General features: G+C 40.3%; 1 long non-coding RNA gene and 1 pseudogene across 1 annotated transcript in view; one reads left to right on the top strand and one right to left on the bottom strand.

The window, feature by feature from the left end:
* Positions 1–1,382: 1,382 nt before the first annotated feature.
* LOC129644824 (uncharacterized) overlaps positions 1,383–27,823 on the top strand; it is a 52,452-nt gene continuing 26,011 nt past the window's right edge. Inside the window, exons 1-4 of the long non-coding RNA XR_008711004.1 lie at positions 1,383–1,534; positions 6,257–6,310; positions 25,179–25,314; positions 26,716–26,794. This is a non-coding gene — a long non-coding RNA (uncharacterized LOC129644824). The remainder of the gene's footprint in view (positions 1,535–6,256; positions 6,311–25,178; positions 25,315–26,715; positions 26,795–27,823) is intronic.
* Positions 9,538–9,636, bottom strand: LOC129645117 (uncharacterized; annotated as a pseudogene).

The raw sequence follows: 27,823 nt of genomic DNA, 5'->3' as shown, positions 1-27,823 counted from the left end.
TTATTAGCAATAATAGCAGCTTTCTTTTCCATTCATAGAGACACTCTAATATTTGCATTTTCTGTAATAAGAATTAGTGTTGTTTAGAAGAATTTTTGCCTTTGAGGAAAAGCTTTTAAGAGATTACCCATAGGCTAGAAATAACTGCATAGAAAAAGAACTAGACCAAGACTCCAGAGACCTGGATTAAAGTTCAAGAATGCTTGAGAGAAACTCATAGTTTCCTAACTATGTTATTATCCTAATTTTTAATGTTATTTTTAATGGCTTTAAAATCTTTTTTTTCTGTGTAAGTATATTCTGTTTTAGAGTGCCTCAAAATAATGTCTAATATTATTTAGTATATAAATAGATAATCCCATAATTTGTTTAAGCTTTTACAGTTTTCAAGGAAGTTTAATATAACCTAGAAATATCAATTTTTTTTCAAGATACGGTGTTTATAAATCACATCAATTTAGTCAAACACACTTTTTATTTAGAAAAAATCATCCAGCATTACAAAATGATAACATAAAAGATAGAAATTATCTGTAGGCATTGTATTAACCACTGTTTATAGTTTATTTTTTTTTCTTTTTTTTTCTTTATTTTATTTTATTTTTTAACTTTACAATATTGTATTGGTTTTGCCTGTTTATAGTTTAGTATACATTTCTCTGATACTTATTTTTCTAAACATTTACTTGTGATTTTCTTCTTTTTAAACAAGGATAGAACATCATAATCCATGCAGTTTTTTCATATATCGATAGCTCTTGAATAACCTCTTGTGTTTACATTATGTCAAATCTATTTCACCTTTTAAATTGCTACACAGTGTTCTAGAGTTCATTCAGCCAGTCAATTATTGATAGACATTTAGACTGCTCCCAGTGTTTCTTTAATATGGTCGAAACTGCATAGATTTTTTTCACTTATGTTTGGAATTTCTGCAAGTACATCTGAAGGATAAATTTCTGTTTAGAATATCTGTGTTTTAGAATAAGAGCATTTGCAAATTTAAAAGGCATTCCTAAACTGTCTTCCAAAAAAGGTTATATCGGTTTCCACTCCCATCAACAGTGCATAATCAGAGTTTGACAAACCACTTATTTTCTTATCCTTTTTTCAACATGTGTAAAATGAGTTGGCTGGAGCAAATGCATTTATATTCTTGCCTGATTGTCTCTCACCATGGTTGGCAAACTCCTAAGGTCAGCCAGTATGGCTTGCTCAACTTTAATTACTTAGTGTATAGCACATTGCCTAGCACATAGTACATCAGTGATTAGAATGTGTCAGATAACAAAATACATACATATATATATGTGCGTGTGTGTGTGTGTGTGTGTATGCTCTTTGCCATCTGTTCTAATGAGGTAACTCTTGGTAGGCTCCTGGATGGGTGCTGGTCACCAGAAAGATGAAGCCATGATTAGAAACTTGGAACTTTCAACCCTACTCCCCATTCTCCAGAGAAAGGAGAGGAGCTGGAAATGAAGTTAATGATCCATCATGCCTAGGTGATGATGCTTCCATACAGATCCCTCAAGTGAGTCTGAAGAGCTTCTGGGTTGGTGATTGCTTAGAGAAGCTAGGACTGTAGTGCTCTGGGAGAAAGCATGGAAGAAGCTCTGTGTCACTTCCCTACACGTCTCGTTCATCTGAATGTTCATCTGTGTCTTTTATCATATCCTTTTACAGTAAACCAGTAATCAGCAAGTATTCTGCTTTCCTTAATTCTGTGAGCTGCTCTATCAAATTAATTGAACCCAAGGTGAGGGTTTTGGGAATCTCTGATTTATAGCTAATGGCTCAGAAACACTGGTGACAAACTGGACTTACTATTGAAATTAGAGTGGGAGCAGTCTCGTGGGACTGAGCACTATAAGCTATGTATCTAAAGATACCTCAAGGTAGATAGTGTGAGAGTTGAGTTAAATTGGAGGACACCCAGCTGGTATCACAGAATTGCTTGGTATGGGAACAATTCCCACGCATTTAGTGACCGGAAGTCTCAGAAGTGAAGCGTTCTGTGTGAGTGGTAAAGGGGAGACTCACAAGAAAGTGAGTTTTCCCTACTCAGGAAGGCTCTTGCATTCCTACAGCTCTTACATAGTGTCTTTCAATTGGTGATGATAGTAGATTGAAAATAAAACTGTCCCCTTTTATAAAGGTAGGCAAAAGATCAAGAAAATTTTAATGTATCCCATCATGAGGAGAGCTAAATCAACTCCTAATTCTAGATGGTCTTAAAACTACTGGCTCCCTCTGATTAAATCTGAGACTATTGGATCAATTAAAGGAAATGTTTTCAGATGTATATTATAAAGTCTTAATAGGGCTTCCATTTTTCCCAGCGACAGTTTTAGATTTTTATATCTATTATTCTCTGTGTTAATGGTAATATTTTGGGTTTTCATGAGAATTTCTAACAGTATATGGCAGAAATACAAGCCTGCAATTACTATATATATATTCTTTTAGTTCAGCATAATGCGAATTAGGAAGCATAGGGCTTCCCTCATATCTCAGTCACTACAGAATCTGCCTGCAATACAGGAGACCGGGGTTCGATTCCTGGGTTGGGAAGATCCCCTGGAGAAGGAAATGGCACCCCACTCCAGTATTCTTGCCCGGAGAATCCCATGGACAGAGGAGCCTCGCAGGCTACAGTCCATGGGGTCGTAAGAGTCCGACATGACTTAGCAACTAAAGAGACAGAAAGAGAATGTGAATGCAAGAAGGGAATGTTATGTTGGAATTCCTAAATGGGATAAGCAATGGTGAAAAAAATGTATAACTTGGAGAGATATACAGAGTATTTTTCTTGACCCTCAAAGGCAATGGAAAATGTGTGATACTGGGATCGGGTAGACTTGGTCCTACCGGTTATTATCTCTGAGTCAGAATACGTCTGTTTCCTCATCTATAAAATGGGAATAATTTATTACCTACATATGAGGATTATTAGAGATTATTCTGAAAATCAACCAATATTCATCTTTGAGGTGCCAGTCCTCCTCTGAAAAGTATTCTTGCCTCTCTTCTCCCATAAGATAAGGTAAAATTACCTTGTCTCTGGGCATCCCCCCACCCCCACTCTACACCTGGACCCTCTACTATCATTGCATTTCTTACTGTATTAAAATTGAATCTACATATACCTGTCACTTGCCACTAGACTGTGATATCTTTATAACATTTATGTCTTCAGCACTTAAATAGAGAACCTACTCATCAAAGAGTATGAGCTCAGTAAATATTAAATGAATAAATGACATATTTCAGGTGCTTGCTTGGCACTTAAAATATTTTGTTCTCGACTTCTTTTGTAAATTTGCGTCTCCAACATTTTTTTATCAAGGAAAAGATTTATCTTTTCTTTATGATGCTTTAACTATTAAAATGCAAGATTAGTACTGTTTTTGGATCCACTCTAGGTAATTAGATACACTGTGAGAGATGTGATTCATGGGAGGTTAAGATTTATCAAACTACATGAATAACAGCGTGACCTTTAATCATAGCCTATGCACATACATCCAGAAAAAATTAATTATTTGACCTCTTTGTCCATATTTTTTGTAAATATATAACTTGACAGTGCCAATTTATAGCCTCAAAGCAATGTTTTGGAGACCTTTTTCCATTTGTCTCAGCTGCCTTATTTCACTGTATTTCAAATGCAGTGAAATGATGTTAATTCTGTGCTTAATCATGCTTAGCATAATATATATGCAGCCCAGTGTTTATCAGCTGGATATAACCAAAATGCTGTTGTTTCTTCCCACCTTCCTTCTGCTTATCATTTTTGATTTTTGAAAACAGCTGGGGTTGCTCCATGTGAATGGAAACAATTTCAAGGCCATACAATAAATGCTTCTCTCTCAACACCATCTTATATCAACTGTGATCTTTGCTTTTTAAAGTTTTCACGCAAACTTTTAACCCAATTTTTGCTATCCTTTCAGATCAGAAGAACTCTATTAAATTAAAAAATGTTCACATTTGAATTTTTCAAAGTCTTACATATTTCATCCATTGAAACAAGAACTTCCCTATCTCAAAATTGACTATTAAAGTCTGTCTGGCATGTGTTGATTCATGTTGATGTAAAAGACCATCTTAATATGATGACTGGGTTTTTATGGCTTCAGTTCAGTTCTGTCGCTCAGTCATGTCCAACTCTTTGTGACCCCATGAACCGCAGCATGCCAGGCCTTGCTGTCCATCACCAACTCCCAGAGTCCACCCAAACCCATATCCATTGTGTTGGTGATGCCATCCAACCATCTCATCCTCTGTCATCCCCTTCTCCTCCTGCCCTCAATCTTTCCCAGCATTAGGGTCTTTCCAAATGAGCCAGCTCTCTGCACCAGGTGGCCAAATTATTGCAGTTTCAGCTTCAACATCAGTCCCTCCAATGAACACCCAGGACTGATCTCCTTTAGGATGGACTGATTGGATCTCCTTGCAGTCCAAGGGACTCTCAGGAGTCTTCTCAAACACCACAGTTCAAAAGCATCAATTCTTCGGCACTCAGCTTTCTTTATAGTCCAACTATCACATCCATACATGACTACTGAAAAAACCAAAGCTTTGACTAGATGGATCTTTGTTGGCAAAGTAATGTCTCTACTTTTTAATATGCTGACTAAGTTGGTCATAACTTTCCTTCCAAGGAGCAAGCGTCTTTTAATGTAATGGTTGCAATCACCATCTGCAGTGATTTTAGAGCCCAGAAAAATAAAGTCAGCCACTGTTTCCACTGTTTCCACTGTTTCCCTGTCTATTTGCCATGAAGTGATGGGACCAGATGCCATGATCTTAGTTTTCTGAATGTTGAGCTTTAAGCCAACTTTTTCACTCTCCTCTTTCACTTTCATCAAGAGGCTCTTTAGTTCTTCTTTACTTTATGCGTAAGGGTGGTGTCATCTGCATATCTGAGGTTATTGATATTTTTCTCAGTAATCTTGATCCCAGTTTGTGCTTCTTCCAGTCCAGCATTTCTCATGATGTACTCTGCATAGAAGTTAAATAAGCAGGGTGACAATATACAGCCTTGACATACTCCTTTTCCTATTTGGAACCAGTCTGTTGTTCCCTGTCCAGTTCTAACTTTTGCTTCCTGACCTGCATATAGGTTTCTCAAGAGGCAGGTCAGGTGGTCTGGTATTCCCATCTCTTTCAGAATTTTCCAAAATTTATTGTGATCCACGCAGTCAAAGGCTTTGGCATAGTCAATAAAGCAGAAATAGATGTTCTTCTGGAATTCTATTGCTTTTTCGATGATCCAGCAGATGTTGGCAATTTGATCTCTGGTTCCTCTGCCTTTTCTAGAACTAGATTGAATATCTGGAAGTTCACGGTTCATGTATGCTGAAGCCTGGCTTGGAGAATTTTGAGCATTACTTTACTAGCATGTGAGATGAGTGCAGTTGTGTGGTGGTTTGAGCATTCTTTGGCATTGCCTTTCTTTGGGATTGGAATGAAAACTGACCTTTTCCAGTCCTGTGGCCACTGCTGAGTTTTCCAAATTTGCTGACATATTGAGTGCAGCACTTTCACAGCATCATCTTTCAGGATTTGAAATAGCTCAACTGGAATTCCATCACCTCCACTAGCTTTGTTCATAGTGATGCTTCCTAAGGCCCACCTGATCACATTCCAGGATTCTCATGTTTTTAACTGTTATTAATACATGTAACTTAGGAGTTGGATAGTGAGTAGCTTTTGGATAGTATTTATTTTAAAAGGATCCTTTCAGGTAGTTTGTCCATTAGAGATGAGTTTACTAAAAAAAAAAAAAAAAAAAAAAAAAGGAAAGTTCCTTTAAATTTTTTTCAGTGCAAGGTCAAAACTTCAATTAGAACATCAGTGTAATTATTGAAAATCATTGTAGTTGATGTGGTTTTTCCTGAACATTCTAAGATTAAAATTCATGAAAAATATTCTTGGTGGCAGTCAATATTTGTTAAAAATTAACATATATTTTTATTTTTGGGCCCACCATGTGGCATATGGGATCCTCATTCCCCGATCAGGGATTGAACCTGTGCTCCCTGCAGGGGAAAGAGTGGAGTCCTAACCACTGGATTTCCAAGGAATTCCCAAATTAACATCATATTTGAGAGTAGTTCTATAAGTAAAACTTAGGTCATTAGAAAACATATGAGACATGCTTTAATAATAATAGCCATACTTATTGAACAACTGTTCTATGTCAAGTGTTTTTCATAAATTATATATTATTATCTCATTTATTCCTCAGAGAAATCCCTTTCAAGGATGAGGACCAGAAAGTTAAGGATTTTGTTCAGATTTGGTAAGTGGAAGATGCAGATCGGAAGCCCTGCTGGCACGTGCTGAATTGTTGCTCTATATCTGTTGATATTGTTCATTTTCCTTCACTCATCCTGCCACCAGGGGGACCCAGATGATAGAGAGCCAAATGAAAGCTCCAGCCAAGGGCCTACTCTATTCTGAACATTGTGTGTGTGTACTCAGTCAATCCAACTCTTTTGAGACCCCAAGGTGCAGCCCACCAGGCTCCTCTGTCCATGAACTTTTTCCAAACAAGAATACTGGAGTGAGTTGCTGTTTCCTACTCCAGGGGGTCTTTCTGACCCAGGAATTGAACCCTGCATGTCCTGCATTGGCAGGCAGATTCTTTACCACTGAGCCACCTGGGAGGCTATTGCTGATACCCTAAATCTTTTCTATCTTTCCTCCTCAGTAAACTTAACACATCCAGAAAGGAATTTTTAGGCTCACTTTTCTTCTTCCTTATAAGTCTTTCTTTTTGTTCTAGCAAATTCTAGAGAGCCTCTTCCTTTAGTATAGGTTGCTCAAGGTGGTAACATCAACTAGTGCCACGATTTCTTCCTTTTCTTTCTTTCCTTCTGATCCTCTGTCTTTGTCAACACTAACTGGCATGTAATAAGTGCTTAATAAATGGCAGCTATTGTGCATTGGTAAGGATTCCCTCTGCCAATGCAGGACATGCAGGAGACTTGGGTTTGATCCCTGGATTGGGAAGATCCCCTAGAGTAGGAAATGACAACCCACTGCAGTATCCCCGCCTGGAAAATCCCATGGACAGAGAAACCTGGTGGGCTACAGTCAATGGAGTCACAGAATCAGACACGACTGAGCTACTGAGCACCTTGCTACTTTCCAGGTTCTGGGGCTCCACCCTGAAGGGATTTTTGGTACTAACAATAATCACAGCTAATATTTACTACACACTATGTGCTAGAATCTCTTTCAAGCACTTTAAATGCATGTGCTGTTATTATGTCTGTCTTTATCAAGCAAGGAAAAGGTGAAGCTCAGCGAGTACATTACCTAAGATAACACTGATAACTGGTTGGCAGTCATAGTTCTGGAGCTCAAGTTTTCTGACTTCCAGTCCTCTACTGACTCACGTGATGGTTGTAGAAATGTGTTGCTCAAATTTCCTTCAAGAGAATCTGCTGTGAGAACCATAGTTGATGACAGACTCCAGCTTCCAAACCCTATAAAACCCCCATGGTATTCATACCAAACCATGCTTCCTTCCCCTGGACTGCACTCAGACACTGATTGAGTAGGGATCATAATACTGGCTTATTCCAGAAATGGAAAAATAATTCAACATCAGCAACTCTGTTAATATAATTCACCTAGAAGGAAACAAATAAAAGAAATCACATAATCATACCAATCAAGGGTTGGAAAAAAAAACTTAATAAACTATGAACTATATGGTAACATTTTAAACTAATAATTACCATCTAAATATTAGTATCATGTGTTAATGAAAACACAATGAGAAGATCCCCATAATGTCAAGAATAAAGCCAGAGCATCACTACTTTTTTACTTGAAAAACTTGCTCCACGTTTTTTATTTCAAGCAAGGACACTTGCTCCTTGGAAGAAAAGTTTTGACAAACCTAGACAGTGTATTAAAAAGCAGAGACATTACTCTGCCAATAGGTCCATATAGTCAAAGCTATGGTTTTTCCAGTAGTCCTATATGGATGTGAGAGTTGGGCCATAAAGAAAGCTGAGCGCTGAAGAATTGATGCTTTTAAACTGTGGTATAAGAAAAACTCTTGAGAGTCCCTTGGACTGCAAGGAGATCAAACCGGTCAATCCTAAAGGAAATCAATCCTGAATATTCATTGGAGGAACTAATGCTGAGGCTGAAACTCCAGTACTTTGGCCACCTGATGTGAAGAGCCAACTCACTGGAAAAGACCCTGATGCTGGGAAAGATTGAAGGCAGGAGATAAGGGAGTGACAGAGGATGAGATGGTTGGATGGAATCACCGATTCAATGGACATGAGTTTGAGCAAGCTCTGGGAAATGGTGAAAGACAGGGAATCCTAGTGTGCTGCAGTCCATGGGGTCATAAAGAGTTGGACATGACTGAGCGACTAAACAACAACAATTGAAATATAGTTGATGTAGAGTAATATTTTAGTTTCAGGTGTACTACATTGTGATTTGACATTTGCATATGTTATGAAATGATCATCATGACAAATCTAGTAACCATCTGATCCTATACAAACTAATTAAGATATTATTGACCATATTCTTTATGATGTATATTACATCCTCATGGGTTATTTATTTTATAAATGGAGGTTTGTGCCTATTAATCTCTTTTACTTATTTTGTCTCCCACCTTCTAGCAACCACGAGTTTGTTCTGAGTCTGTTTTTATTTTGTCTTATTTGTGTTTTTTGTGTTTTAGCTTCCACATTTAAGTCAAGTCATCCAGTGTCTGTCTTTTTTTATCTGACTTATTTCACTTAACATAATATTCTTTAAATCCATTCATGTTGTCACAAATGGCAAATTTCATTGTTTTTTTATGAGAGAGTAATATTCCATTTTGTGTGTGTGTGTGTATATATGTATGCATGCCACATTTTCTTTATTCATTCAGCTATTGATGGACATTTAGTTTCCATGTCTTGTCTATTTACTGCTACGGTGAACAATAGGGTGACTATATCTTTTTAAATTAGTGATTTTGTTTTCTTTGGGTAAATACCCAGATGTGAAGTTGATGGATTATATGGGAGTTCTATTTTTAATCTTTTGAGGAGACTCCATACTGTTTTCCACCAATTTATGATCCCGCAAACAATGGTTCCCTCTTTGCCATATCCTCGCCAACACTCGTTTCTTGTTTTTTTGATAATTGCCATTTTTATAGGTGTGACGTGGTAGCTCACTGTAGTTTTGACTTGCATTTCCCTGATGATTAGTGATGTTAAGCATTTTTTCAGGTGTCTGTAGGCCATCTGTACAAAAATCTCTGTTCAGTGCCTCTGCCCATTTTTTAATTGAGTTTGTTGTTTTGATATTGAGTTGCATGAGTTCTTTATATATTTTAGATGTCAACCTCATTGCATATATCTGATATTACAAATATCTTCTCTCATTCAGTAGGCTGACTTTTGTTTTCTTGATAGTTTCCTTTGCTGTGCAAAGCTGTTTAGCTGATATAGTCCCATTTTTTATTTTTGCTTTTGTGTCTTGTGCCCAAGGAGATAAAATACAGAATGTATCACAAATTTCTGTGCCATCCTTACTCAGAGGCCATGCTAATCCTCTTGGTATTGCTCCAGTTTTAGCATATGTGTTGCCCACGCAAGCCCTCACTACTGATTTTTTTAATATGGTTCTGAAGGTACATGCGAGTACAATTAGAGAGGAGATTATGAGGTGTATATTATATATACATATATGAAAAAGGTTGTAATATTTGCAAGTTTTAAACTTGCTTACATGAATACACAAAAGAATTTTTAGATGGCTGAGTAGAATAGTAAAGAGCAAACAACTTTTATAAGTACAGACAATAACCAATTGGAAGTTATAATGAAACAAAATACCACATTTACAATAGAAAAAAAAATTTAACAAGAAATATGCAAAATCAGTACAAATTAGGAAAACATACATTTTCTTTAATATGAAAATTCAATATTATAAAGATGTCAGCTCTTCCTGATGTAAGTAATAAACTTAATTCTATATCAATAACTAGAGTAGAATGTTACTTATTTGTTCATTTTTTTGAACTGGAAAGACTGATTCACATGGAAAATAGGGAAAACGTTCAAGAAAATTCTGGTCTAAGAAGAGTAACAAGTTACAGTCTCTCCCATATTTTAAAATATCGAGTTGCCTGGACTCAGCAAAGAAGACCAAACAAATAGAGTTACAGTCATGAACTGTGGTGTTGGAGAAGACTCTTGAGAGTCCATTGGACTGCAAGGAGATCCAACCAGTCCATTCTAAAGGATCTCAGTCCTGGGTGTTCTTTGGAAGGACTGATGCTAAAGCTGAAGCTCCGGAACTTTGGCCACCTCATGCAAAGAGTGGATTCATTGGAAAAGACCCTGATGCTGGGAGGGATTGGGGGCAGGAGGAGAAGGGGACGACAGAGGATGAGATGGCTGGACGGCATCACTGACTCAATGGACGTGAGTTTGGGTGAACTCTGGGAGTTGGTGATGGACAGGGAGGCCTGGCGTGCTGCAATTCATGGGGTCGTAAAGAGTCGGACACAACTGAGGGACTGAACTGAACTGAATGTAATAATAATGTATGACTAGACATGCAGGTAAATAGACATGCAGATAACAGACAAGAAAGTCTGTTAAGTAGACCCAGATATGTGTTGGATATTAGTGTATGGCAAGAATGGCATAACAAATCAGTAGGTAAGTGATGAATTATTTAAGAAGCAACAGTTAGAACCCTGTATGGAACAATTGATTGTTTCGGGATTGAGAAAGGATTACAACAGGGCTGTCTGCTATACACTGCTATACACTGAGCACATCATGAGAAATGCTGGACTGGCTGAGTTGCAAGTTGCAATCAAGATAGATGGCAGAAACATCAACAACCTCAGATATGTGGATGATACCACCCTAATGGCAGAAAGTGAAGAAGAGCTGAAGAGCCTCTTCATGAGGATGAAGGAGGAGAGTGAAAGAGCCAGCTTAAAACTAAATATTGAAAAAACTAAGATAATGGCATCTGGCCCCATTACTTTATGGCAATTAGAGGGAGAAAGGCAGAAGTAGTGACAGATTTCTGCTTCTTGGGCTCTAAAATCACTGCAGATGGTGGCTGCAGCCACGTAATCAGAAGATGTTTGCTTCTTGGCAGGAAAGCTATGACAAACCTAGACAGTGTGTTAAAAAGTAGAGACATTACTGCCAACAAAGATCCATATACTCAAGGCAATGGTCTTCCCAGTGGTCACGTAAGGCTGTGTGGGCTGGACCATAAAGAAGGCAGAACATGGAAGAATTGATGCCTTTGAACTGTGGTGCTGGAGAAGGCTCCTGAGAGTCCCTTGGACAGCAAGGAGATCACACCAGTCAAAATTAAGGGAAATCAACTCTGAATACTTGTTGGAAGGACTGATGCTAAAGCTGAAACTCCAGTATTTTGGTCATCTGATGCGAACAGCTGACTCATTGCAAAAGTCCCTGATGCTGGGAAAGATTGAGGCCAGAAGGAGAAGAGCATGTCAGAGGATGAGATGGCTGGATGACATTACCAATGCAATGGACATGAACTTGGGCAAACTTTGAGAGATGGTGAGGGACAGAGAGGTCTGGTGTGCTGCAGTCCATGGGGTCACAAAGAGTCGGACACTACGGGGTGACTGAACAACAACAACATTGGAACAACTGGATAGTAATCTGGAAAATAAAAATATTTTTGGTCTCTTGCCTCATTTCTTATCCCCAGATTCCAAATGTTTCAAATATTTAAATAGAAAAATATAAGTATACTATGGAAATACTTTGTATGTATACACACAGGTGTGTGTGTGTGTATGTATGTAAAATGTTTCAAGGTTCAGAAGACATTCCTAGGGTTAATCCAAAACTAAGAAATATTAAGTTAAAAGATAGAATAAATTGACCATATAAAACTAAAATAAAATTATCTTGTCATTAAAATCCATTTAAAAATGCAAATGACAAGCCAGGGGAAAATATTTTCTCTGCAATTGATGACATAGACCACAGGCTATGTTTCTTAGCACATATAAATAAATATATAAGAAAAAGGCCAATAATCCTACAAGAAATGGACAAAGGATAAAATGGTTGGTATCAAAGGAAATGTAAATGGGTCTTAAAATATGAAAAGTTATTCATTTAATACATAACAGGAAAAAACATTAATTTAAAAATTAAGACTACAATGAAATGCCATTTTCCTTTCTTAATTTGGTGAAGATAAAAGAATTTTGATAGCATACTATATTGAAAAGGGTGTGAGAAAATAGGTATTTAATACACTACTATTAGGTATGTAATTTGGTATAAACTCTATAAAAAACTACTTAACAATATCAAGATTGCAAATCCATATGGTCTTTGATCCTGCAGTACTGCTCTGAGAATTTATCCACAGATATGCTTGTCACGTCTTAAATGACAAACATACAAGGATATTCCTTATAGGGTTGTTTGAAATAACAAAAAGATTGGAAGCAGAGTAAGTATCTATGTTAGGACACAGGTTGAGTAAATTATGTGCCTGTATGGCATGGGATTCTATGAAACCTTTTTAAAAGTGGAGCTATTTATTTGTATTTATTTTGGATAATTTCCAGTATTTAATATATATATGTTAAAAGATTAAAGTGAAGAATACAGTATACATTTTTGTTGTTGTTTTATACTTGTATGTTCTCATATGCATTATATACCTGTAAAGTGATCAGTTTACCTCCAGGGAATGAAACTGGTGAACTAAAGGGCAGGAAAGATGAAATATGGTAAATTTTTAATCTACAAATTTTCATTTTTTGCTGTGTGAGGTATTACATACATGTGACAACACTAAGCATGCTCTTCAATTCACTTGATATTTTCTAGGTACTAAGACTTTCTGGATAGAGAATGAAATGTTCATTTTACATATGGAACAAGCCTCTTGTCAAAGACTGAGTTTGCTGACTGGCTACTGCTCTAGTCTGTTTTCGAAGCAAGGAATGCATGCCTGTACTTACAAGGCTTTGGTGCCTTGACCTATGTTTTGAGCCAGAGATGAAAACCCAGAGAGAGAAATAGACGGGTGAGACTAGGAATTACAGTGAGTGGGGTGGACAGACTTTGGGATAAGGAAGTAAAACTTGCCAGCAACTTTCACCCCTTTTATTAAGGTATTTATCTTAGATGGATATCTGCTTTGTACTCTGCGAAAGTAGAAAATCATGCCATGAAGTTAACCAGAGCCTGGAGTTCTTTCTAGGGGAGCAAAATGGCTAAGAAAGCACAGCAGTAATTTAATGTTTATAAAGAATGGTCTGAAAGAACTACAATATATCAAAAGCAAATAACTGCAGAGGAAATTGGCATATTTTAATTCGGTTCAGACTATATTTTACATGTTCTAGCTGTACCGTAATGTACTAGTTTGCATGTAGAGCTTAAATGTATAATTAATACAGCTTTGAAGCTAGTTCTATCCACATAATTAAAATTTATCATGGAATTAGCTTTCATATAGAGACTTTTTAACATGTTATAGTCAATGCTATAAATTAGATCTTCTCTGATGAGCTCTGAGTAAAGAACTATAATTTATCTCAATGGTATTTTATTAGAGACGTCTTAATTGCTGTGGCAGGTGAAAAGCACCATCCAGTATCTTGGCTAAACATTTCAGTTAATGAAATCATTTTTCCTCTTAGCACTGTCGGTTTAAAGAATATTCTGTTTTATTGAAGATGAACTAAAAGTCTTTTATTTTATATGCATGATTCAGCCTCACAATGAATGCCAAGCAAATCTACTTTATGGGTACATTTACTCCATAAAAGAAAAAAGGAATCCTTTAACATTAGCGAAGGAAGTGATAGACTATCCATTGTGAGATGTTAAAAGGAAGAAATCTCAAATTTCCCTTCCAGTGATCTAAAAGTAAAAATCTGGGAAATGATTGCTGATGAATGGATTATGGGTGTGGCATTTTTTATTACTTTCCAATTATTTGTATTATTTCCCTGTATATTTTTAAATCAAAATTACAGAAATAAACACTTTAAATTTTTCTAATAATTCTTTCTATAAGAGATAGCTACTATTACTAGTTTGGCATACATTCTTCCAGAAATTTTCCACACAAATTATTTTTTTCCTCCTTAAAACTCTGGCTCTGTTGCCAACAATGTCTGAATTCTTCCGGCTCTGCCTGCTTCATTTGATCAAATTTGCCCACCCCATGCAGCTTCAATCACTTTGTTGGAATGACATATTATGTAACTATAGCCAACGTTCCCAGTTTCTGGGCCTAAGGACAGATTTTGTGCCAGTGCATCTGTGCCTAAGAGCAGATTTTAGATTGTGTGCCTGTGCCCAAGTAGGGACTAGGTGCCAACTTGTTCAAAGCTTAGCGGACTACAGATCCTCACATGTAGTGAGGGTGCCGCTGGTGGCTCCATTTCTTTAACCCCAGACACGTGTGTCTGGTGGAGCACAGTGCTGAAGGACAGTGTCTTTGTCATGCTTCCTCACATTTTGTGCTGTGGATTAAGCAAGGTCTCTTATTTGCAATTTCACCCTTGTCAAAATGATTACCAAGTTTATTCCATCTTGGGTTGTATGTTTCCTAGCTTCTAATGGATGATTTTTATGGTTTAATGTTTGAGCACTAATACAGTAAACACTAGTGAGAATCTTTAAAAAAAGCCTTAGAAAACAATTTTGTTCAATATGATAGGTTATTTGAAATAATATCCACTATTTAAAGAGGCACTGAAATTAACAGTCTCAGTGCCATGCTGCATTTAGTGTGTGACTGAATTTTAACATGTCAAATATATTTACTAAAGCCTAATACAAAATTCCATGGATGCTAGAATATTAATTCTGAGAAACCGTGGGTCAAAATGCATCAGAAGCTGTTAAATGTCTTACTGAATTTTGTCAACTTGCCTACCCTCCTTAATATGCCATTTTCAGAGTAGCAAAACAGAAAGTGTACATACTTAGGAAGGCCAAATCTGTGCTTTCAAGTTTTTTTTTTTTCTTTTTAAAGAGACAGGGTCTCGCTATATTGCCCAGGCTGGAGTACAGTGGCTATTCACAGGCGCGATCCCACTACTGATCAGCACGGGAGTTTTGACCTGCTCCGTTTCCGACCTAGGCCGGTTCACCCCTCCTTAGGCAACCTGGTGGCCCCCCGCTCCCGGGAGGTCACCATATTGATGCCGAACTTAGTGCGGACACCCGATCGGCATAGCGCACTGCAGCCCAGAACTCCTGAGCTCAAGCGATCCTCCAGCCTCAGCCTCCCGAGTAGCTGGGATTACAGGCGTGCGCCACCGCGCCCGGCTGCTTTCAAGTTATTTTTTAAAGCTGTCGTAATGTTTCTTCTTCAGACAGAATTGGGTCAGAAGACTTAAAATACCAGATTTTCCTATTTTAATGTTGGAAATAACTCCTGTGTCTTAGACCATGTGAATTTTGTGTATATGTCAATATGTTTAAGGAGAAGGCAATGGCACCCCACTCCAGTACTCTTGCCTGGAAAATCCCATGGACGGAGGAGCCTGGTGGGCTGTAGTCCATGGGGTCGCGAAGAGTCGGACAAGACTCAGCGACTTCACTTTCACTTTTCACTTTCATGCATTGGAGAAGGAAATGGCAACCCACTCCAGTGTTCTTTCCTGGAGAATCTCAGGGAAGGGGGAGCCTGGTGGGCTGCCATTTATGGGGTTGCACAGAGTCGGTCACAACTGAAGGGACTTAGCAGCAGCAGCAGCAATATGTTTAGAAAATTTTATATACTATCACTTATTGAAAACTTACTTTGTAATAAGTATTCATGTGGATCATAGTATGACCTGTAAATACCTTTCAGTCTTCCAGTGTATATAAAGTACTAGTGAATTTCATATTGAGATCAAGCACCTCCATTTTCTTATAAAGTAGACAATGAAATATTACTCAGTTTTTCCAAACAGAATGAAGACAGGAAGATGACATTGTACTGAACGCCTGATAATCCCTCAATAGCACTTTAAGGACTAAACTTGATAGGAAGCTTCCAGAAGCAGCGTTCAGACTTATAACTAGTTTGTCTGATGAGACTTTCAGGGGTCTTGAAATTTAGAACTTGAAGAAACTTAAATATTATTGCCCTCATTTTATTGTTTGGGAAGCAAAAGACCAGATTCACTGCACATTCATCCATTCCATTGTCATTCACTAAAAACAGTCTACAGGCTTGACTATTAGATCCCATGATCAAAAGTGAATAAGCTGTGGCTCAGTGAAGTGTCCAGAATTTTAGAGTTGTTTCTTTCAGTGGGAGAGAGAGTGAAAGAAGCACTGGGTCTATTGTCACTGAATTAGGCTGACCGTTCATTCCACTTAAGGGTGGAATCCGTAATTCACCATTAATTTTTTGATCCTTCTACTATCTTTCAGACATAGGAGAAGCCAGAGTAAAGAAAACAGGCTTCTGTTCTCACTCAGTTTACAGTCTAAGATAGTCAAAAAGGATGCAAACAAACATATAACTAAAAAATTACAAATTGTGATAACAAACAGGGCAAAGTGATAGAAAACCAGAGCTGCTACTGCTAAGTCACTTCAGTCATGTCCGACTCTGTGCGACCCCATAGATGGCAGCCCACCAGGCTCCCCTGTCCCTGGGATTCTCCAGGCAAGAACACTGGAGTGGGTTGCCATTTCCTTTTCCAATGCAGGAAAGTGAAAAGTAAAAGTGAAGTCACTCAGTCGTGTCCGACTCTTAGCGACCCCATGGACTGGAGCCTACCAGGCTCAGTACTGGAGTGGGGTGCCATTGCCTTCTCCGACAAAACCAGAGAGAAGATTCTAACTACATGATTTCTTTGAGAGGATGCTGCTGAAGACTGCTGAGACCAACTGATGGAAAGGATCAAGCCACAGCTGGATTGTGATCCGATGTCAAGGTGTGGTTACAAAACATATAGTGACCAGAGCAGGCAGGGCCCAAAAACCTACGACATGGAATTGAAATTATATTTGAAAAGCAATGAGAAACCATCGAGGGAGTAACATTTTGTGTTTTTAAAGGACTTTCTGCCTGTTGAGTGGAGAATGTGTTAGAAGGGAGTAAGCACAGTGTGAAACATACAGTAAGGAGTTTTCTCATAATAGTTGGGCTGACGTGGCTAAAGTGGATAATAGTGGCAGTGGTAAAGAACAGAGCAAGGGTTGAGTTATTTGGGGAGTTCAATCCAGGACTTCAATCCAGGACTTGTTTCTGGCTTGAGTATGGGAAATGAGGGAAGTTGCCAAGGATGAAATCCAGCTTTCTGACTTTGAAACCAAATGAATGACAATGGCAATGCACTTACTGATATGTGGAAAACTGGGGATGGATGGGGGCAGATAAGCATCTTTAGAGGTCTCATATTTAAAAAAATAATGAATTGCTTCTTTAAGCATAATACAAAACAAAAACAACACTAAATTATTACATAAATGAAAGATGCCTAATTAAGCCTCAATCCTGATGACCACCTGTATGGTTTTATTTTAATATATTAAATATTAATTTTGTTCCTTAAAAAATTGGGGAGTTTCCCATATTTTTTTGGTGCTTTGTTTGCAAGCTTAGTTTCTCATTCAATTACCAAGCCCTGGGAAAAGTCATGAGTTTTGTTTTGGTATATTGAAATGCACGTAAAATTGCTAAGAGTTGTCAAGTAGGTAGTTGGATGTACAACTGTGGGGGTCAGAATGTGAAACAGATACATAAATTTGGGAGTTGTCACCATAGATGGTTTTAAAAGCTATGGAAATAAATGAGATCACCCAAAGAAAATGCGTAGGGAGAAAAATGATACAGGTGAATTTGTAACATTTAGATGAGGAACAGGCAAAAGAGACTGAAGTAAAGTAGCCAGACTAAAAGATGATGTCAGGGAAGCTAAGAGGAGAGTAGTTCAAGAATGAGACAGTATACAATGGTGTCAGTGCTTCTGCGTGGTCAAGTAAGATGATATCAGAGGACTGGATGTTTTTGGCAACCTTAGCGTGAAGGATTTTTAGCTTATTATTGAGGGTGAAGTAGATTGAGAAGGCAATGGAAGGTGAAGAAGCAGAAATGAGGTGTGTAGAGAGTTTCTTTAATGTTTTACTGTAAGGGAGAAAAAAGAATTGTTATAGTAACTGGAGGGAATTGTAAGGTCAAGAATGTTTTATTTGGTTTTGCCTTTTTAACCAACCCCCCTGAGTAGATCCTCAGCAAGGGTCCTTTTGCTCATTTAAGTCAACAGAATAAGACTGAGTTGCTCAGAAGCAAAAGGAAAGCTTTGCTCTTGGATCAGAGGATGGAGAGATATGATCTAGTGCTCTTCCCAACAGGCTGTGGGTGGGGCTGCCTCAAGGCAGAGAGTGGTTCACACTAGTAGTCAAAGGAGTCCATTACCCCAGGTTGTCTCTAGGAGGTTTGGGCTCTATAGCCTCCTCCACTCGAGTGTGGTATACTCATGGAGTGATCCCTGCAACTTCAGGGCAGAATGGATGATTAGGATCACCAAGTGGCATCTTTCCAGTTAGGATTGAGTTGGTTTTGTTGGCTACCAGCTTTCCATGTCTTTAGGTTCATCCAGTCTCCTGGCTGGAAGAGGTACAGGGCTAGATCAGTGGGTACAGGCAGCACCCAGTTACCACATTCCATGGGTGCTATTATGGTCTCTCCTACCTGGAGGGCAAACTTGAGTTGTTCTTTTTCAGGGGGGTTAAAGTGTCCCTTTTCTTCGGTTTGGAAATGGGTCTACTGTATATGAGTTCAATGCACTTAACTTTAACTTACCCCCTAGAGCTAACCACATGTAGAGCAGGGCAATCAGAAGCAACTTAATCCAATTTTTTTGAGTTTCCTGACATCCATTGGCTAATGCCCTTTTCAAAGTCTGATTGAACTTCTCTACTTTCCTCAATGATGGAGTCTCTGGGCTGAGTGCAAGATCCATTTTATGTCCAAGGCTCATGTAATCCCCTTCTTCATTAGCAACAAAATGCTGGACCATTATTGCTTTGTAGGAATCCTGGGAGGCCAAATCTGAGGATTATTTCTTTAATAATGCCCTAGTCACTTCAACTAAGTGAGGAATGATAGAAAGGGACTTGCCCTAAAACTGGGACTAGTGGGGAATGTTTCTATCTGACCAGAAAATGTCTACTAGTACAAAGAGATACCTAAAATTGCCCAGTACTCTGGCCCTGACAGTGAAATCAGTCTACCAGTCTTCTCCAGGATATGTGCCCCTGGTCTGAATGAGACTTATCTGGGGGACTTTGGGAATATGGTGCTGGAGTTGCTCATTGTCTAGGTGGGACATGTCTCAAATATTCCACTGATTATACTTTTCATGCCAGGAGTTACCATGACCTCAACTAATTATATAAGGCTTCTATCCCATAGTAACTCCTTGATAAGCCTCTCTGGTGGCTTGGCAAGCTACAGTTGGGGGAAAGAAGTGTTGTTGATGAAAAGTGGCTAATTTTCATCAATTAGCCACTTATGGCCTCCTAGATCTCTATTGAAGCCCTGTTTTGGGGATTTGTCTAATTTTTCCTTTTTGTAGATTGGGAGATAATTGTATGGTTCTGGGCTTCGAGGTAGGAGGAGTAGTTGCCAATTGCCTGGTTCTAGGGCCGCCTTTTTGGCAGTTGCATCTGCCTTGTTTTCCTTTGTTACCTCTGTAGTCCCCTTTTGGTGACACCTACAAGGAATCACTGACACCTCTTTTGGAAGCTGTACTGCTTCTAAGAGCTTCAGTGTGCTTAATCCATGTTTCACTTGTTTATTGTCTGCAGTAAGCATACCCCTTTCCTTCCAAATATCCCATGTACATGTAAGATGGCATATGAATACCAGGAACTTGTATAAACATTTAAGATCCTCTCTGTCCCAGGCTCTAAGGCTCAGGTGAGGACTGTTAGTTTTACCTTTGGGACAGAAGTTCATGGAGATAGGTTTTGTGCTTCTTTGACTTGAGTCTGGGAGGTCATTGAATACCCTGCTAGCCTTTTCCCCTCTGTCATAAAACTGTTCCCATCTGTGATTCATTCCTCATTGACATTTGGGAAAGGATCATTTAAATAGGTTGGGGCAACTGGAATCGATTGTGTCTATGGTCTCTATGAGCTTCCCTGGTAGCTTAGCTGGTGAAGAATCCTCCTGCAATGCAGGAGACCCTGGTTCAATTCCTGGGTCGGGAAGATCCCCTGGAGAAGGGCATGGCAACCCATGCCACTATTCTTGGGCTTCCCTGTTGGCTCAGACAGTAAAGAATCTGCCCACAATGCAGGAGACCTGGGTTCAGTCCCTGAGTTGGGAAGATCCCCTGGAGGGGGGCATGGCAACCCACTCCATTATTCTTGCCTGGAGAATCCCCATGGGCAGAGGAGCCAGGCGAGCTACAGTCATGGGATCGCAAAGAGTCAGACACAACTGAGCGACTAAGCACGTTCATACAGTTTCTATAGAGTCATGCTCCAGGAGCTCTGTTTCTGTGGGTAGCAAGGTGGCAGGGTCTAGAGTGTGATGGGTTTTTATGGTAGCCACTGTGTTGTGTAAAAGCATAGGTTGAACTTGAATTGACCTTCCAGGGTACAGCCATTCTGTTCCCTTAGAACTTACTAAAGCCTGAATGTGGTGTGGAGTCCATATACTGACTGGCTGACCAAATGTTAACTTTCAGCCTCCTTTAGCAGGGTTGAAGTAGCTGTTATTGCCCATAGGCAGGACCATCCGTTAGCAGTTTGATCTAATATTGGTTAGAGAAATAAGCAACCACTGGAATAAGGGCTCCTAGTTTTTGACTCGGAGAAGGCGATGGCACCCTACTCCAGTACTCTTGCCTGGAAAATCCCAAGGATGGAAGAGCCTGGTAGGCTGCAGTTCATGGGGTCGCAAAGAGTCGGACACGACTGAGCGACTTCACTTTCACTTTCTACTTTCATGCATTGGAGAAGGAAATGGCAACCCACTCCAGTGTTCTTGCCTGGAGAATTCCAGGGACCAGGGAGCCTGGTGGGCTGCCGTCTATGGGGTCGCACAGAGTCATACATGACTGAAGCAACTTAGCAACAGCAGCAGCAGCAGCAGTTTTTGAGCTAATATCCCAAGGGTGGTTCCCTTTCTCTCATAAACTTAAAGGTCAAAGTGAAAAGTGTTAGTTGCTGAGTCATGTCTGACACTTTGCAACCCCAAAGACTGTAGCCCACCTGGCTCCTCTGTCTATGGAATTCTCCAGGCAAGAATACTGGGGTGGCTAGACTTCCCTGGTGGCTCAGACGGTAAAGCGTCTGCCTACAATGCAGGAGACCTGGGTTCAATCCCTGGGTCGGGAAGATCTACTGGAGAAGGAAATGGCAACCCACTCCAGTATTTTTGCCTGGAAAATCCCATGGACGGAGGAGCCTGGTGGGCTACAGTCCATGGGGTCGCAAAGAGTCGGACACAACTGAACAATGAACCTGGGTCTCCCGCATTGCAGGCAGATGCTTTACTGTCTGAGCCAAGTGTTAAAGGTCAAACGGTTTAGCTAAATCTGGGAGGGCCAGGGCAGGGGCCTGAAGTTAATTGCTTTTGCAATTCTTTTTTTTTTTTTTAACTTTTTGTTTTGTATTGGGTATAGCTGATAATGGGCTTCCTAGGTGGCACTAGTGGTAATGAATCTGCCTGCCAATGCAAGAAATGTAAGAGACATGGGTTTGATTCCCTGGGTTCTTCAATATCTGGGTTGAGAAGATCCTCTGGAGAAGGGCATGGCAATCCACTCTGGTATTCTTGCCTGGAGAATCCCAAGGACAGAAGGGAGCCTGGAGGACTGTAGTCTATGGGGTCACAAAGAGTCAGACATGACTGAAGCGACTCAGCATGCACATGGAACCGATGGACAATGTTGTGATAGTTTCAGGTGAACAGCAAAGGGACTCAGCCATACAGCTAATCTTCAGCATGTATCCATTCTCCCTCAGTTGCTTTGTGCTTCTTGAAGACACCTTTTCATATTCTAAATTCCATTCAAAAGGATCATTATCCTTTCCTTTCAGCTTTTTGTACAGAAGTCTAGCTATTAGACTATAGTTAAGGATCCAGGTGAGCAAAACCTGGCCACCCTCAGGTTTTAGAAGGGATGAGGCAGCAAGTGGCTTTTTTCCTCTCCTAGGATAGGCTTCTCTGGCCTTCCAGAAGAATGAAGCCTAGTTAAGTCACCCTAGTTTATAATATTTGAGGCTTTTCCTTGAACAGCTTATATCCTTTATGGACTAGGTATTTCAGAGTGGTTGCAGTATATTTGTCAGAGGCTTCCATAGTTGGGCTGGTAATCATAATGTCATTTATATTCTGATTCCATCTTGCTCCCTCCTTCAGATGCAGATCTTTTGGGTCAAAGTTTCCTCAAAGATGGTGGGGAAATTTCTGACCCCTTGGGGAAGGAGTGTCCAGCAGTGTTTTGCTTTGTTTTGTTGCATGTTTGGGTCCTGTCATTCAAAAGCAAACATTTCTTGAGACTCTGGGGCTAATGGAATATAGAATAAGGCATTTTTTAAATCTAACACAGAATACCAAGTCCTGGTGGCTGGTAGGGTGACCAACAGGGTGTAAGATTAGGGATGACTGGACGTATACCCCAGGTGGCTTCGCTGAGTGCCCTGAGGTCCTGTACCATCTGGCATTCCTCATTGGGAATTCTCCTCTTTACAGGGAGAAAGGGTAGTACAGGCTGATTGGCAACATCTAGTAGGGTCTGGTCAATTAGGCTCTGTAAAATGGCAGCAATGCCCCCAAAAGGCCCCCCTGTGGAGAGGATACTGTTTTCTGTTGGGTCATGTATGTCCAGACTTTAGATGAACTTATCATAGGATGGCCTCTACAGCTCATCCCACCTGTTCCTGATTTACTAGATATTTACTCCAGGGAGATCAACTTGCTCTGCCTAGGGAGGTTTTTCCTTAGCTATTAACATTATCATCTTGTGTCCTTGTCTAAGGGGACACCAGTCTCCAGTTTGTCTCCTATCAGGTGGATAGTAGCCTCCACTTTATATAAGATATCTCTTCCTAGCAGAAATACGGAGTATTCAGGGACATACAGGAAGGAATGGATGAGCATGTGTTCCTCTAATTTATATTCTAATGGCTCTATAAATGCCTGTTCTTGGCCTCCCCTTGTACCCCCATAATTTTACACCTCATATAACTGAGTTTACTTGATCTGGTATTCAGAACTGAGTAAGTGGCACTGGTATCAACTAAGAATTTGACAGTCTAATCCCTGTGTCTAGTGTCAACCGGGGCTCGTTGGGGGATCAATTGGAGTGCTGGTTTAGTCCTCTGGTCCCATCACTCTTCATCTGTTTGGACCATCTGCCTTGGAGGATCGTAGCCAGAACCTGCCACTTGCATTCCTCTTGTGGTTGGTGAGGACATTGTCCTTTTCGGTGTTTTTCTTGTTTGCAAATGGTACATTGATTAGGCCCTAGTTTCTTTGGCCGGAGAAGGCAATGGCACCCCACTCCAGTACTCTTGCCTGGAAAATCCCATGGATGGAGGAGCCTGGTAGGCTGTAGTCCATGGGGTCACTAAGAGTCGGACACGACTGAGTGCCTTCCCTTTCACTTTTTGCTTTCATGCATTGGAGAAGGAAATGGCAACCCACTCCAGTGTTCTTGCCTGGAGAATCCCAAGGATGGGGGAGCCTGGTGGGCTGCCGTCTCTGCGGTCACACAGAGTTGGACACAACTGAAGCGACTTAGCAGCAGCAGCAGCAGTTTCTTTGGCTTGCTATCCCTCAATGGGGCTGGGTGCCACTCGTTGGAGTTGAGTGTCTCCAAGGGCAGTTAGTTCAGATTCCCTTGCCTACCAATTGACATTGGAGGCCAACAACTTGCCTTTGGGCCTATTTGTCCTCTGTTTTTTTCCCCTATATCTCAATTATTAAACACCCTCAACCTTTAGTAGGCAACTTTGACCAGGCAACAGGTAGTGGCATTTTGTCTGTTTCCATTTTCTGAAGCTTATGCCTAGTGTCAGGGCACTTTGGGAAATAAAATATGACCTCAGGATTTCATTCCCTTCCACTGACTCAGGGTCAGTGGTAGTAGATTTGAAGGCATTCCCTGAGGTGTTCTGCAAATCTTGGAGGGTTTTCTGTAGGCTCCTGATCGATTTCCTTTATCTTATACCAATTGATAGGCTTCTGTCTGGCTCCTTGGATTCACTTTAGGATTGTATTTTTTTAATGGGCCAGCCTCTGTATTCCATCCCCTTCTCTATTGTCTTGATGGACCTAGTGGGCTTGGTATCTGAGACCACTTGTTCCCTAGTGTGAAAATGGCATGATTTACCCTGTTTCTGTCCTCTTTGTTTGGTCTTTTATTCCCTCATTGGGAGTACTTTGAGGAGGTTCTTGGTGTCAGCCCAGGTGGGGTCATGAGTCTGAAGAAGTGAAGTCGCTCAGTAGTGTCTGACTCTTTGTGACCCCATGGACTGTAGCTTATCAGGCTCCTCTGTCCATGGGATTTTCCAGGCAAGAGTGCTGGAGTGGATTGCCATTTCCTTCTCCAAGGGATCTTCCCAACCCAGGAATTGAACCCAGGTCTCCTGCTTGCAGGCAGACGCTTTACCGTCTGAGCCACCAGGGAAGCCCCATGAGTCTTAAAGTTTCCCCTAATTGTATTCCAGAAACCCCTCTGGGTTTTCCCTCAACCCTTTACTCTGACATTTCCAATTATGTAGATCAGAAGTGGTAAATGGAATGTGTACCTGGACGTGCCCTTCTTCTCCATTGGGACCTGCTTCAAAAGGAGTACTTTTCCTGTGCTGTTTAGATCCTGGCTGATAATTAGTCATGCAAATACCACAAGATTTGACCCAAATAAGATTTGCAGTTCAGGAAATTTGGAACCAGCCCCGAACTGTTAATGGATTCCTCAAAAGACCAAAATAGAAGGCATCCAAATGGTGTGGACTCTGATATAACTGGTGGTCCCCCTTGAATCTGTAGTTAGTCCCTCCTCAGTCAGAATGTCCCACAGGAGTTTAGGTGGGACTGCCTCTGGGCAAAAGCAGCTTAGCCATGTTAGGGAGTGGCACAGTTGTCTAAGGTGACAGCCTTTTCTTTCTTCCTTTCTGCAGAAAAGGAGGAGTTTGCAGACTTTCTGCTGGATGAGAGCTAAAAGTATGTGGGATTCCCACAGGATACTCAGCAGATTGCTGAAATAACTGGAATTTTGTGCTGATACTGGGAGGAGAGCCTGCAGCACCTCAGCTGGTAAAGAATAACCCAAGATTCACCTCACAGCAGAGAGGAGAGGGGAGATGGACAGGGGGTATTTCCTGTTCTTGCCAGCAGCTCATGTTGTTGCTGTTCAGTTGCTAAGTCATGTTCAACTCTTTTGTGACCCCATGGACTGTAGCCCACCAGGCTCCTCTGTCCGTAGGATTTCCCAGGCAAGAATACTGGAGTGGGTTACCATTTTGTCCTCCAGGAGATTTTCCCGACCTAAGGATCAAACCCAAATCTCCTGCATTGGGAGGTGAATTGTTTATCACTAAGCCACCAGGGAAGCCCCAGCAGCTCATAGGACTTCTCAATAATGGGGTTCCTGGTCTTCTGAGGGCTCCTCGGCCCACTTAAGAAAAACTAGCACTGACTGAAAGAGGTTAAGCCACTGTCTTGTACCAACATTCAGGCATCCTCAATGCCTTTTCTTGAACGCAGATTAAACATCTTTGTTCTGATTTGTCTGGTGGTCCTTAATAACTGGGCCGTTTCCTGGTCTCGCCTCTTGGCTCACAGGGCTGGCAGCTTTTCTTTACCAAAATCAAAACTTTACTATGGAGAATGCTATTGCTGACCCTATAGGTTGGCGAGCCTAGTGGATAGATGTAGCCAAAAAAGCCATGGTCTGTCCCTTTGTGGTCACCAAAATTTTGTTACTGAACTTTCTACAGTTACCCAGCAAGGCTGCTTCTGCCTGGTATCATTCAAACCAATAGAACAATACCAAATCAATTCAGAGGCTTCATTCTTTGATCAAAGAATTGAGTGGTGTAAGCTCACACTCTGGAGTATGTGTTCTCCCTGAAAGGCCATGGGGAGCATGGCTGTTTTATAGCATTCTTGTCTGCAGGGAGGGGAGGGAGGCGGAGTTCTACAGACGGGGCCCAGCTCTGCTGCTCCCGACACTCCAGACTGAAGTGCCAGATGTACCATCTCTGCACACGACCTGATGAGGTGAAGTGTCAGTTGCACCACTTTGCATCAGGAACGCTGGTCTAAATTGCTGGGTGCAAGGCCTCTGCACACATACCCTGTGATCAAGTGAAACTAAACTAAGACCAAAAAAAGGTTAGACTTCATTTTATCTTCCAGATTCTATATTTATGTCCTGGGAATTGTTAATAGACTTTTATGGTGGCACTTTTAAGGATGGATGATAATAGCACATCTTTGCATAAGAGGAATGGTCCAGCAGGGAGGAAAGGTTAGTTGATTGTGGAAGCAAGGAGGGATAACTGAAGGAACAAAATTGTTAGAGAAGATGAAGTACTTCCTGTTTGATGCTCAAGGATAGGAAGAACGTATCTTAAAATATTCATCTTTGTGCTCCCTGGCCAACATCCTTGTATGAAATCTTATATACGTAATTTTGTATTCTTTCTCTTAAAGAGAGATCTGAAATATGAAGACCCTAAAAGCCTGGATCCAGCCCTAACGGAGAATACTGATACCATCCCACAATGCAGAGGTAGATGGTTTTGAGCCTGCATGTTTTACATTCAGACAATTATGCTTATCTTTTGAATGTTTATTTTTAGTTTTAGACTAGAATTTCAGTGACTTTGGGATCATTTACCAGGTAGATAATCTAGCATTATATGCACCAATTTGGGGGACTTGTGGAGTGTGTCATTACTTACAAGAATGAATTCCAGTTTTTGTGAGTTCAGCAGCATCAGCAAGGGTAGACCTTCGTATTTAGATGTGCTTTTCTCCTCATTTTTCTTGCTGCTGCCTCAGAAAGAGAGAGAATGGCCATATTGATCAAACAAATATACGCCATAAAACCCTTGCTTTTCTAGTTAGAGTTGCATTTGTAGTCTTTTCCAAATTAAAGTTAAGATTTTTGTATTTTGAAGATATCTCAGTGCCTAATGAAATGAGCAAGAGACCAGGAGGAAACATTTTAAGACATCAGTATTTTTTCCTTCTTTTAAGAATGAGAAATATGTTCAGAGAGACAACAAATAATAGAATAAAACTGATCCACTCACTTTTCTGAAGCTTTCTAGATAGATTTCAAGGTCTGAAATTAAACACATATATGAGCATGTGTGTGTGTGTTTAGTCACTCAGTCATGTCCAACTCTTTGTGCCCCATGGACTATAGCTCACCAGGCTCCTCTGTCCATGGACTTTTCTAGGAAAGAACACTGGAGTGGGTTGCTATGTCCTTCTCTAGGATATGTAAGCATACCAAAGAGTTATTCATCAGTAGGACTACATCCAAGTCTCAGAGCCTTTGGTATGGTCCAGCATGGTGGCATGAAAGCAACCTGATCAAGTATGATTCCATGGACTATGGCTTTCTAAGTAATTGTGCACTAAAATCAACTAATGTCTTGTCCCTAGAGTTTGAGCCGCCTTGTACTGTCTGCTAGGGAGACACTGGAGGTCATACCTGTACTTGAAGAGTAAGAAAGATCAAATACCCATTTGGTCTAAGGAGGACCAAGAAAAAAACCTACTTCATCTGCCCTGTGTGTCGAATGGGAAC

The sequence above is a fragment of the Bubalus kerabau genome, chromosome 2 (genome assembly GCF_029407905.1).
Source record: "Bubalus kerabau isolate K-KA32 ecotype Philippines breed swamp buffalo chromosome 2, PCC_UOA_SB_1v2, whole genome shotgun sequence".
NCBI lineage: Eukaryota > Metazoa > Chordata > Mammalia > Artiodactyla > Bovidae > Bubalus > Bubalus kerabau.
This window is presented reverse-complemented; position numbering and strand designations above follow the sequence as displayed.